Consider the following 13,343-nt stretch of genomic DNA (forward strand, 5'->3'; position numbering starts at 1 on the left):
TGTTGTCAATATTTGAAATGTATTAACGCTTCACTAATAGCATCGATCAATCAGTCACATCAAAAGTTACTTAACCCTCTTTTTGCCAGACTTGAATTGTCAATACACCCCACTGAGTGTCAGTTTCTCCGAGTCCTGTAATAAATCCACAGTTGTATTACTAAATTACAACATAATAACACATTGAACGATGCTGTGCAGTCCACTAATGAGCCGATATACATTGTTTATCCCAATCATTTATTTATGAAGGTTAGAGCCATGAGTTTTCACTAAGAAGAAAGGCCTTCAGGTCAATATGCATCATTAACAGCATGGATAATCTCTTCTTGTGCTGTTTTGTATAGCATTAGTGCACCTCACCTTATGTAGAACAGTACACTCCTTGCACCGTGGGTCTTTGTGTCTTGTCTTCACATCACCTAGTTAAAAATTAAAGTGTTTCTACCCTTTCTCCGTGCTCCTGCCTCTGTCTTATGGTAATCTGCTCCCGGATGGACCCCGCATATGCAAATAAGCCCAAATACGGCGTGGTTAGATGAATAGAGATGAGCAGACAACAGTAGTGTGCATACTTATACACCTGAAGCAATGCCCTGTGGTTTACCTGTCTCTCGGCGTGTCAATCAAAACACACAGCCCGAGAACGAAGAAATACTAATTAAGACACAAATGTATGAGAAGTGCAAATGTACTGTTTTGTTTTTTGTTTAAATATTGATTAAGTTAGATTTATTCAGTAAAGTTTGCCCTGCCCTTGAAACTCTGGCGCCACTGGTTGGTTGCCAAATCGTGTACTCGAAATGAATGCAAATTTAAGCAAGTAGGTAAAATATATGAAAACTATTACGGTCTATATTTTCCTGATTTGTTTAATTTTGTGTTGTTTATGGGCGGGTTTAAGGCAATAAATGTTAAGATACAGAACATGAAAAATAGCAACAACCTTTCTGTCACTAATGGGAACAAATAAAAACTAAAACACCATCTCTGAGGCACAATAGCTGCTGGCGATCGCCCTACATACTTACGGTGTTGATGCAATGTCATTTTAGAATTCTTCAGACTGTGGCTTTTTCTCGAGCACATCTTTTCAAGTGTGATTATGACGTCTTCAAGTATTTTCATTGAGAATTACAACTAGAGACGCTCTTCTTTGGATGATGACAATGCATGGTCTGTCTGTTGTCTGAATTTATCATTTCATATTAGCAAAAATAAAGACAAAATGTTGTGTGGGGCTTTTCTCCAGTGCTGTACTGTTTGGTGAATGAAAATGTATTGCTCCAGTCCATAAAATATAGGGTTTACTGTACAATAGGGCTGTAATTGACTAATCAGGATTAAAAAAAAATAATCGCAGTTGTATTTTGATCATTGTAATCTTCATCTGGACTATACAGACTCTAAAACACATACAAAAAGACCTTATTTATGACAAAAACAGTGGTGATTAACTCAAAAATGTTAAAATTATTCACTTTTTTCATAAATATTCTCAATATATTAGCCTTCAATCACCCTGCTACATCCTTTATTTGGTTGATAATGTGATTTAAAGATCTCGATGTGGAATAGAAATAATCGTTTGACTAGTCCACTAATCAATATGCTGTCGCTCTCTCATCAAAACCGTATCTGATGTGTTTTGCTTCATTCACGCTTCATTAATACAGTTTATGAAGTCATTTTGGACTGCGCCTCAGAAATCATGCAGTTTCAATTTTCCCAAGATATCAACGTAACAAGTAGAATCTGGAAGTCTCAAGCACAGTCCATAAATCATTTCTGTGGTCGAATTGTGTTCATTATAACCGTGGGCATATATTAGCATGCCGGTCACGTTGTTTAAATGGCTAGCATTTTGCTTTATTTACCCTAAACCCTTTACTAGCCCTAAACATGAGGCAAAGGTACTCAAAAACATGTTTAAAGGTCAGAAAATAGGACAAATCATTCATTGTATGTCCGCTTTCAGGACAAAAAAGAAAGAAAATGTAGAAACAAACCTAAACATTTATTTGAGGGGTTCTAGTTGTTGTTATTTACATTAGTTCTTTTAGCTTAAACTATAAGACATTCTTGTGCAACCAAATCATGTAGGTATGTTATTATAGTGTGAGTGGCCACATCAGTTAGTTATCACTCTGAGAAACTGCCAAAAACCTTTTGGGCCCCTGAGATCCCCACACTCGTGCTTTTACAAATTAAACTGAAACAAAAGCCAAAGTCTGACTGGTTACATAAATACACTTAGTATTGGGAAATCTAACATGACACACTGACAGCTATTTTCATATGTCACCATACTTTCTTCAACTGTTACTGCAATCTCCTTAGAAATACATTGTACATAAATACTTTGGGATCCAGATGTGAGGGGGCTGCTTCCTGAACAGCGTCCACATTACGGCTACATCTGCTCCGGCATTTCCTTTCTCCACCTCCATCGGAGCAAAGTTAAATCAAACTCGCACGTTCCTATCAGAATATATCAGAATATACAATGAAATACAGACTTTTTACAAAGACGATGCATTTATATGGATCTGCTGCCCCTTCATGGTAGATGCTGCACATGCTCCGGGGGTGAATAATTAAGAGCTTTCACATTTGTAACAAAAGGCTTCTAGAGAACCTAATCAAACCAGACAACATACTGATTGTAAAGGTGCATTATGTAACTTTGCTCTATTGTGTTATGGTCTCTGTGCACAACAGCGCCTGGTTAGCTCAGTGTTAGCGTCAGTACTTCCTGTCTAATTCTATCTCAGTGGGATTTTGGTTAACTCACTCACTCTAAATTTAATCAATACAATTCACCTTATTCCGGAAGCTCGTCGGGCGCCGCCTTATGATGTAATCTTTCTTCCAGTTGTATAAGTTACAAAGACTTGGATATTTTACTCAAATCAATCTACTTCATAGCATCCTTTTTAGAGTAACGCGTTAGTTTTGTGCACCTATGTAATCCAGTACTCCTCAAGTTACTTTTTCACATGAGTAGCGTGTTAGTTTTGTGCACCCATGTAATCTAGTACTCCTCAAGTTACTTTTTTATCATGAGTAGCTTGTTAGTTTTGTACACCCATGTAATCTAGTACTCCTCAAGTTACTTTTTCACATGAGTAGCTTGTTAGTTTTGTACACCCATGTAATCTAGTACTCCTCAAGTTACTTTTTTATCATGAGTAGCTTGTTAGTTTTGTACACCCATGTAATCTTGTACTCCTCAAGTTACTTTTTCACATGAGTAGCGTGTTAGTTTTGTACACCCATGTAATCTAGTACTCCTCAAGTTACTTTTTCACATGAGTAGCGTGTTAGTTTTGTACACCCATGTAATCTAGTACTCCTCAAGTTACTTTTTCACATGAGTAGCGTGTTAGTTTTGTACACCCATGTAATCTAGTACTTCTCAAGTTACTTTTTATCATGAGTAGCGTGTTAGTTTTGTACACCCATGTAATCTAGTACTCCTCAAGTTACTTTTTATCATGAGTAGCGTGTTAGTTTTGTGCATCCATGTAATCTAGTACTCCTCAAGTTACTTTTTCACATGAGTAGCGTGTTAGTTTTGTACACCCATGTAATCTAGTACTCCTCAAGTTACTTTTTCACATGAGTAGCGTGTTAGTTTTGTACACCCATGTAATCTAGTACTCCTCAAGTTACTTTTTATCATGAGTAGCCTGTTCGTTTTGTACACCCATGTAATCTAGTACTCCTCAAGTTACTTTTTCACATGAGTAGCTTGTTAGTTTTGTATACCCATGTAATCTAGTACTCCTCAAGTTACTTTTTCACATGAGTAGCGTGTTAGTTTTGTACACCCATGTAATCTAGTACTCCTCAAGTTACTTTTTCACATGAGTAGCGTGTTAGTTTTGTACACCCATGTAATCTAGTACTCCTCAAGTTACTTTTTCACATGAGTAGCGTGTTAGTTTTGTAGACCCATGTAATCTAGTACTCCTCAAGTTACTTTTTTATCATGAGTAGCTTGTTAGTTTTGTACACCCATGTAATCTTGTACTCCTCAAGTTACTTTTTCACATGAGTAGCGTGTTAGTTTTGTACACCCATGTAATCTAGTACTCCTCAAGTTACTTTTTATCATGAGTAGCGTGTTAGTTTTGTACACCCATGTAATCTAGTACTCCTCAAGTTACTTTTTCACATGAGTAGCTTGTTAGTTTTGTACACCCATGTAATCTAGTACTCCTCAAGTTACTTTTTCACATGAGTAGCGTGTTAGTTTTGTACACCCATGTAATCTAGTACTCCTCAAGTTACTTTTTCACATGAGTAGCGTGTTAGTTTTGTACACCCATGTAATCTAGTACTCCTCAAGTTACTTTTTCACATGAGTAGCGTGTTAGTTTTGTACACCCATGTAATCTAGTACTCCTCAAGTTACTTTTTCACATGAGTAGCGTGTTAGTTTTGTACACCCATGTAATCTAGTACTTCTCAAGTTACTTTTTATCATGAGTAGCGTGTTAGTTTTGTACACCCATGTAATCTAGTACTCCTCAAGTTACTTTTTCACATGAGTAGCGTGTTAGTTTTGTACACCCATGTAATCTAGTACTCCTCAAGTTACTTTTTCACATGAGTAGCGTGTTAGTTTTGTACACCCATGTAATCTAGTACTCCTCAAGTTACTTTTTTATCATGAGTAGCTTGTTAGTTTTGTGCACCCATGTAATCTAGTACTCCTCAAGTTACTTTTTATCATGAGTAGCGTGTTAGTTTTGTACACCCATGTAATCTTGTACTCCTCAAGTTACTTTTTCACATGAGTAGCGTGTTAGTTTTGTGCACCCATGTAATCTAGTACTCCTCAAGTTACTTTTTCACATGAGTAGCTTGTTAGTTTTGTACACCCATGTAATCTAGTACTCCTCAAGTTACTTTTTATCATGAGTAGCGTGTTAGTTTTGTGCACCCATGTAATCTAGTACTCCTCAAGTTACTTTTTCACATGAGTAGCGTGTTAGTTTTGTACACCCATGTAATCTAGTACTCCTCAAGTTACTTTTTATCATGAGTAGCCTGTTCGTTTTGTACACCCATGTAATCTAGTACTCCTCAAGTTACTTTTTCACATGAGTAGCTTGTTAGTTTTGTACACCCATGTAATCTAGTACTCCTCAAGTTACTTTTTATCATGAGTAGCGTGTTAGTTTTGTACACCCATGTAATCTAGTACTTCTCAAGTTACTTTTTATCATGAGTAGCGTGTTAGTTTTGTACACCCATGTAATCTAGTACTCCTCAAGTTACTTTTTATCATGAGTAGCGTGTTAGTTTTGTGCACCCATGTAATCTAGTACTCCTCAAGTTACTTTTTCACATGAGTAGCGTGTTAGTTTTGTACACCCATGTAATCTAGTACTCCTCAAGTTACTTTTTCACATGAGTAGCGTGTTAGTTTTGTACACCCATGTAATCTAGTACTCCTCAAGTTACTTTTTATCATGAGTAGCGTGTTAGTTTTGTGCACCCATGTAATCTAGTACTCCTCAAGTTACTTTTTCACATGAGTAGCGTGTTAGTTTTGTACACCCATGTAATCTAGTACTCCTCAAGTTACTTTTTCACATGAGTAGCGTGTTAGTTTTGTACACCCATGTAATCTAGTACTCCTCAAGTTACTTTTTATCATGAGTAGCGTGTTAGTTTTGTGCACCCATGTAATCTAGTACTTCTCAAGTTACTTTTTATCATGAGTAGCGTGTTAGTTTTGTACACCCATGTAATCTAGTACTCCTCAAGTTACTTTTTATCATGAGTAGCGTGTTAGTTTTGTGCACCCATGTAATCTAGTACTCCTCAAGTTACTTTTTCACATGAGTAGCGTGTTAGTTTTGTACACCCATGTAATCTAGTACTCCTCAAGTTACTTTTTCACATGAGTAGCGTGTTAGTTTTGTACACCCATGTAATCTAGTACTCCTCAAGTTACTTTTTATCATGAGTAGCGTGTTAGTTTTGTGCACCCATGTAATCTAGTACTCCTCAAGTTACTTTTTCACATGAGTAGCGTGTTAGTTTTGTACACCCATGTAATCTAGTACTCCTCAAGTTACTTTTTCACATGAGTAGCGTGTTAGTTTTGTACACCCATGTAATCTAGTACTCCTCAAGTTACTTTTTATCATGAGTAGCGTGTTAGTTTTGTGCACCCATGTAATCTAGTACTCCTCAAGTTACTTTTTCACATGAGTAGCGTGTTAGTTTTGTGCACCCATGTAATCTAGTACTCCTCAAGTTACTTTTTCACATGAGTAGCGTGTTAGTTTTGGTTATTTCATCATCTTTGTGCCGGCCTCATCTCCTCACTGCAATGATGAGGGGATATTTTAAGGATTATTTTACGGTGTTCAGCGATGCAAAGGGATTGTCAGCAAACAATATAGGTTATACAAACATTTTAATTATTGGTAACACAAGGATACTCGTAACGCTACCCAACACAGCTCATTCAGTTAAGGCATGTCAAGTAACAAAATTAAACCATTTAATTAATAACAAACTGAAAGGTTCTTCACATAAAAACAATCAGTCTTATTTAGCATTAGCTGTGAGAAATGATTAGCTTAGCCAACTGCAGTGCACACAGCCCTGTCTCACATTATGTCAATAATGGTGAGTCCGCTCAGTCAAAAGGTATTTTGAGCAATGAAATCATCCATAACTAAATTAATTCAAACATAAGTTTGAGCTGGAACATCAGAAAAATGACTGTTACAATGGAAATCAGCCCTTTTGTTGTAAGTGTGCGAAACAATGAAAACCAAACAGCAGTGGAACAACTCGATTAACTGCTGGCTCGTTCTGTGATGTCAGAAAACTTTTGATAACGCTAAATTTAGTATTCAGGCTCTTAAAATCTTGATATGCAAACTGAAAATCGTATTATGTTTGATGACCGACACAATACCGAGCTCTACAGGCCATAACATCTCCATAGAGACAAACAGCTCCTAACTCCATAAGTAAATACAACTGTAAAAGCTTCCATCTTGGCAGAAACGCTCAATAGCCTGTATAACCTGGACTTGCAATCATTTCTGATTAGCTAAAATAATGACTTACTAGAACTCCTTTGGGGAAACATTGGCATTGTTTTCTTCGGAATAAGCAAAAATAAACAAAACAATCCCTGTTTAAGAGCTCCTGTCTGTGCCTCCCTCACAGCGGGGAGCATGATGTCACCAATAGTTTACAACGAGGGACCAGCTTCCCCCCGGACCATCCGCATGTGTTTTCAGTCAGGAGTCAAATTATAGCCCGAAAGGTCAGGTCACAGATAGTTTACAATAATATTATTCATAAAAAAGTGAAGTGGAAATGATCCGTTTCAGTGACTTCATTGTGTTTATACAAGAATGCCCCAAACGCACCAAAATGGCCGCCCAGTAAAACCAGCCGCGCACACATAACTGAACGTAGTAATAAGGTGATGGAAAAGAACCAAGCGCAGAGTTCGACAATTAGCAAAGATTTAAAATAACAATCTCGGGCCCGGGGCAATGGTGAACTCACTGGAGAATAACAGAGCCGCGTTGTACATGGGGGATGTCAGACGCCAAGTACCTCACAGCTTTTTGGATCAACTTTCCACTAAAATATTAATTAGAAACATGCATCTTTGTTACGTTGGAGTGAAGGTAATTTTGATGATAAAGTTTATGTGTTTAAGAGGTCAGAACTACGGATATTTTCTTTCCACAATGCAAGCCAGTCAGAGGAAACAACACTTATATTGAAATGATAATATTACGCAAGTAGAAATACAAATATAATAGGGATTGTCAGCTTGATGCAGGGAACGACCAGGGCATCGATTAAACCATACGTTGTATACATTGTACACTTTTAAATAGCCTTAATATAAGACGAATAAAGAATTAAATGATAAAGAACAAACTGTTTGTTAAGAAAGATTCAGGCTTAGTAACTACTTAATTAATACCCTAAACATCTATGCCTTATGCTTATTATGGTGTTGTAATTATAAAGTGGTGCTGAAACTGCAATTCTTGGAGCGATATTTTCTTCAAAAACATGTGAGTAACTGCATGATGTTTAAAAAGGATGCAGCTTTCTCTTGTTCCCGTGGGACAAACGACACGTGCTGCTGTAAAAGGAATGTGGACAAGGACATGTCTTAACATACTTGTGTCAAAGTGTACTTAAAAGTGTACTTAAACGTGTACTTAAAAGTGTACTTAAAAGTGCATCTCTAGATTAGATCAGGAAAAATAGCCATAACAATATATTTAGGAAACGTTCTCAAGAAAGATGAGGAATGATTCCATCTGGAGATGAAAACACAGTTATTAAGGCTCAAATGTCAATGACACAATGGAAGAGTTTATGTTATGAAATTATATTTGATTTGACAGTAGGGCTTATACATATAGCAATATAACAAGAAGAAAGGACTTTTGAATTGAATGATGAAATTGTGGAGCATGTGTTATGTGTTCACCCACCAACTGCAGGGTCAGAGGTTTTTTCCTAATATTGATCAATCACAATATTTGAACTTTTATTTAGTCTAAAAAACAAATTGTCAAAGTACATTTCTCAAACATAAACAATACCTGCTTTTATGCACTTGTCCAGTTGTCCTCGGAGGACGATTTTCCAGGTTTATATCAACACAGAATTCCTGATTATCCGAGTTACAAAATCCAACATGGCTGCTCCCTGCCTTTGGAGACAGTTAAACATCCAACAGTTAAATTATTGATAGTCCTTGTGTTATTTTCCGTTTAGTTTCTCTCTATCTGTCCTCCCTCTGTCTGTGAACCTGCCTCCTCTGTCATAAATCCTCTGTTACGCTTCATAAACTGTAGATGTAATAACAATATCCTGCTTTATAACGCATCCGCACTTTTGGCTGATTTGAGCACTTTGTTTGCTTGTATTTATGACTGAATACATAAACTGTACACTGCTCACTCTTTTTCAACTCGACAACTGGAACACAGACAACATCCCTCCGAGGATTTAACACAAAAAAAATTTCGAAATTGTTCCTCCAAAGTCCAACCTCTGCTCTAAATCACGCGTTTTCACTGACAGGAGGATTTACTGTAGATGTAAAAGCACCAAAAACGGATCATTGACGATTATAGCAGACTCGAGCTCAGTCCCAGTTTAAATATGATTAATTATTAAAGGCATTTCACCCCATCAGCCAAACCATTCCACCGGTTCGCTGTATCAACTTTCACCCGGACCTCCTGTACATCCCCTCAGCCCGAGGCCTTTGCTCGTGCCTAATGTGCCTATTGAAAGAGCCTGTCGTATCCGCGGATGCCACAGCAGCGTAACTACAGCATAAACACAGTATTTTTCATTGGGACCGGCCTTATGTCATGTTCCCACTGGACTGTGAAGCATCTGCAGCAAATCAGACGCCCCGCCTCTTCCTTTCTTTGCATTTTTCTCTTATTATGAACAACTTTAAACGGGCCAAAACTTCCTTTCACACAGAAAAACGCTGGCTCAGGACCGCGGTCAAACACAGGTGCTTGTCTTCAGCCTGTCAGTCACAATTTCGCTCCGGGCTCTGGATGAAATTATTGGCACAAAAAAAAAAGAGAGAGAGCAGAAATCTGATTATTTTTCCATGCAATTTACATCATCGTATCCTTATCGCCGTTCACATGCGTAACGGTAAATCTGCGTGAGTGGGAAAAGGAGCTCGTAATGTGTGTCCTTGGGATGTCTTTGTGGAGGCCAGTGCGCAGGTGTTGGCTTATTTTCCTGTGTTGTGGTAAATGGTTAATTGAATCAAGTCGTTAAAAAGCAGATGTTTTGGGCTCTGGGCTGTAAGAACCAGTAAAAAGGAGGTTATTTATGCGCGAGTTAGCGCCGCGATCGACACATTGTAGAGATAATTCAACTTTTTCGCAATTTAAATTTGTTAAAAAAAATGACTTTCTTGCCAGGTTAAAATAATTAGGATTTTTTAAAAACTAATCACAAACAGATACATGAACTCTAAACTGTGAGGTCAGGGTGTGGCTGGAGAGGATTGGCAAAGGGAAGGTACTAGCCTCAAGACAAAAGAAAATTGGCCATTGTGGTAATAGTTTTATTATTTAGCACAGTTTTTTGGTGTTTTCAGTGTACTTACTACTACTCTTTTATATTAGTATTTTGTATCATGGAATTGTACCGTCAAATTCAAAATGGAAGAATGACGATGTAGCGTGTTTTGTGGTTTTGGTGTTAACGCTCTACAGATGCAGAATGGCAAACAATGAGGTTCTTACTACTTCAGAACTATAATAATACATTGCTTTTATGTAGCACATTCCTAATAACAATATGCAGATGACAATCAGACAATTGTGAAAAGTCTGTATAATGAATGGATCGTAAAAAGTGCAGAAATCTCACATTAGAGCCAGCTTTGTCTGAACATTTTTTGCCCAATGAAATACTCGATATTCAAATTTCAAAAATCTTCAGAACAACATCCTCGATAATATCTACATTTCGATATATTGTTGGAAACATAAAGCAATGGCAAGACAAAAACAAGTAATGTGCGAGTCATTTGTGAGGGTTGTGTAGCAACTGAAAGGGAAATGTAGAAAATTAACAACAAAATGACATGAATTTATTGTTTACAGCAAACAAGGACAGACTAGGATAGATAATAGAGACTTCCCTGCAATTTAAGACAGTTTGAATTGATGGGTGGGCAGTACTGGTACTTACTTTTCACTCCTTCTTGAGCAATATTTAGTTCAAAGTAAGTAACAGTACTCTTACTCGACTAAAAATGTTTGGAAAATGTGTGTTTCTTGCACCAATCCTATAGATATGATTTAGATTTTCTCATTTTTGTGTCAGTCCTTTGAAAATAGCATATTTAATGTTTTTTTGTGTACTTTTTTACTCTAACGTGAGTCCTTCCCTGGACCACTACTTTATGCTTATAAGAGGTAAAAGGAGAAGCAATACGAGGCACTCCGACTTGTGCTTTTACTTGAATAATATTAACTCCAGCCACCTCTGTTCATACTCCTCCCTCTGATACTTTCCAGGGATCACATTTGACCTGTACAATGACCCCCGCACACATCCTATATCCTAATGACCCCTGAACACGCCCCAAAATGTAATTCCAGTGGAAGTCCCCCACCTCCTCTTTCTCTCGCTCTCCCTCCTCTTCCTTTCTCACTCGTCTCTCTCCTCTCCTCTTTCTCTCCCTGTCTTTTTCCTAACACACTGGACCTGTCCACAGTTCCCCTGCTGCAGTTTCCCATAGCCCATCTCTCTCCCCCCCTCCCCCCGTGCATCTCGCCCACTCCTCCTCATTCACGAGAAGAGAAAATAAACTTAACAATCCGCAGTATCCCCGTGTCCGCAGCATATGGTCCTCATCAGCCCTGTTTGTGTTTGTGTGTGAATGTTTTGATTTTCCATTTACAATACGAGACCCCGCGGCTCTGTGCGCACCCCACGGGTCACACAAGCCTGAATTTAAACTATTAGCCTATTATTCTAAATGTTGTTATGATACTAACATTTCAAACTTGAGTTCAAAACTAAGGGACTGTCTCGGTGCGCTTTTATGACAATAGCATTGAATTAGTTTGTTTAATACTACCATGTGTTTAATAAGAGTTTTGATATCGACCGAAAACATTGTAAAACTATTCAGAAAAGGTACAATGTTGCGCTGTTTGTATAATTTTTCTCTATTGTACTTGTTCAAATTGATTTATTTTTGTAGAATCAGTACCTCTGTATGGATATTTATATATATTTTTACTTTTTAAAATGAAACAAAAACACTGGAGCAGCACAAGGCATCCAAAATCTAATAATATTTTTGACCACCCATACGGACAATACCAGAACTATTCCAAGATCTGAATTAAACCAGGTATTAATTAGGACTAAAGCAGATCTAAACCAGAAAAAAAGCATGAGTGAAGTCTAAAAAAAAACAGTTCTAATGGAGTTAATTAGGACAAAACCATGCTCAAATCCAGAACTAAAAGGAAAAGATAACTAAAACAAACATTTACATTTATAGGGCCAGGACTGTAGCTCTGATCAGGTGCAGGACTAAATCAACAATGTCCCAAAAAGATAGCAGATGTAAAGCAGAACTAAACCGTGTCTTTATCAGGACTAAACCAGATGTAAAGACAACATGACAACCTCAGTATTTCCACATTTCTGCGTTTGGCCCATTGGCTCTTCTGAGTTTTCCCTGAATCCTCTCACGCCCTCTGCCGCTCTCTCCTCGTGCCTGTGCCTTTGAATCGCAGGTTTAAAATCCCTCTGTTTCTCTGCTCTATTTTGGGTTTTGCTTTTCTTGGCGGCTGCTCAGACCTGGGGCGGACTCCGGGGTCTTTTTCCCAAGCGATCTCTGGTTGGACTCCAGGGAGCGACTGAAAAACACACTTCACATGCTCTGGCCACTTCCTCCTCCTCCGCTCAGCTGGATAATCCCCTCTGTCTGCACCTCTCTGTTGACTTAAAATACTGGAATTCAATGTCATGTATAGGCTGTATTATGCATGCTCTGTTTGGGCTTAATACGACTTAAATATCTATATAGTTCATGCATTAGAACAATGTAGAAAACATAAGGGTTAAAACAATTTAACCCTGATTTCTAGCCATTCAAAAATAAATGACATCAGAGGACATAAGGACTCAAGACTGAGAAGCTACCAGAGTAACTGAGGCAAATTACAGTAGCTGCTCTACTTCTAGATTCACAGTCTTTGAATTCTGAAATGCATGAAGTCTGAAACACAAGGTGGAACTGAGAGAATCACAAACCAAACTAATTCAAACACAAATTTAAAAAAGAACCAAAAAATCAAATTTTATGGACGAGGAAACAATAATACCATGAATAAAAACTGTTTGGAAAGTATATTATTCAACTTAACCACTTAAATTTCTTGATGTTGCAGGATTTCTGGTGAATGGTATTTTCATTCCTCATCCAAGATATGTATAAATAAACAGTGCACATGGCAAGGGGCAACTGAAGGATTAAATAACAAAAATAGATAGCTCCGTTTTGAAAATGTTACTTTTTTTTTCTTTTTGATACCATTCTACACATTGTACATTACTTTGTACAGTACATTACAGTGAGTTGGTGGGATTTGCTCAGGAATGGATGGAATAATATTTTTTATTGCATTAAAGTAGATGGTTTGTTTGACTCTTCAGATGCAAATCAAACCTTACTTACATTTCAATGTGAAACTAAAGCTCCAGAACATAATGGGGCCCTTAGTACCATGTGTTCTCCAGGCTAACATGAATCCGAGAAG

The sequence above is a fragment of the Eucyclogobius newberryi genome, unplaced genomic scaffold (genome assembly GCF_026437365.1).
Source record: "Eucyclogobius newberryi isolate DKJ021-1_F unplaced genomic scaffold, fEucNew1.0.hap1 SCAF_15, whole genome shotgun sequence".
Lineage (NCBI taxonomy): Eukaryota > Metazoa > Chordata > Actinopteri > Gobiiformes > Gobiidae > Eucyclogobius > Eucyclogobius newberryi.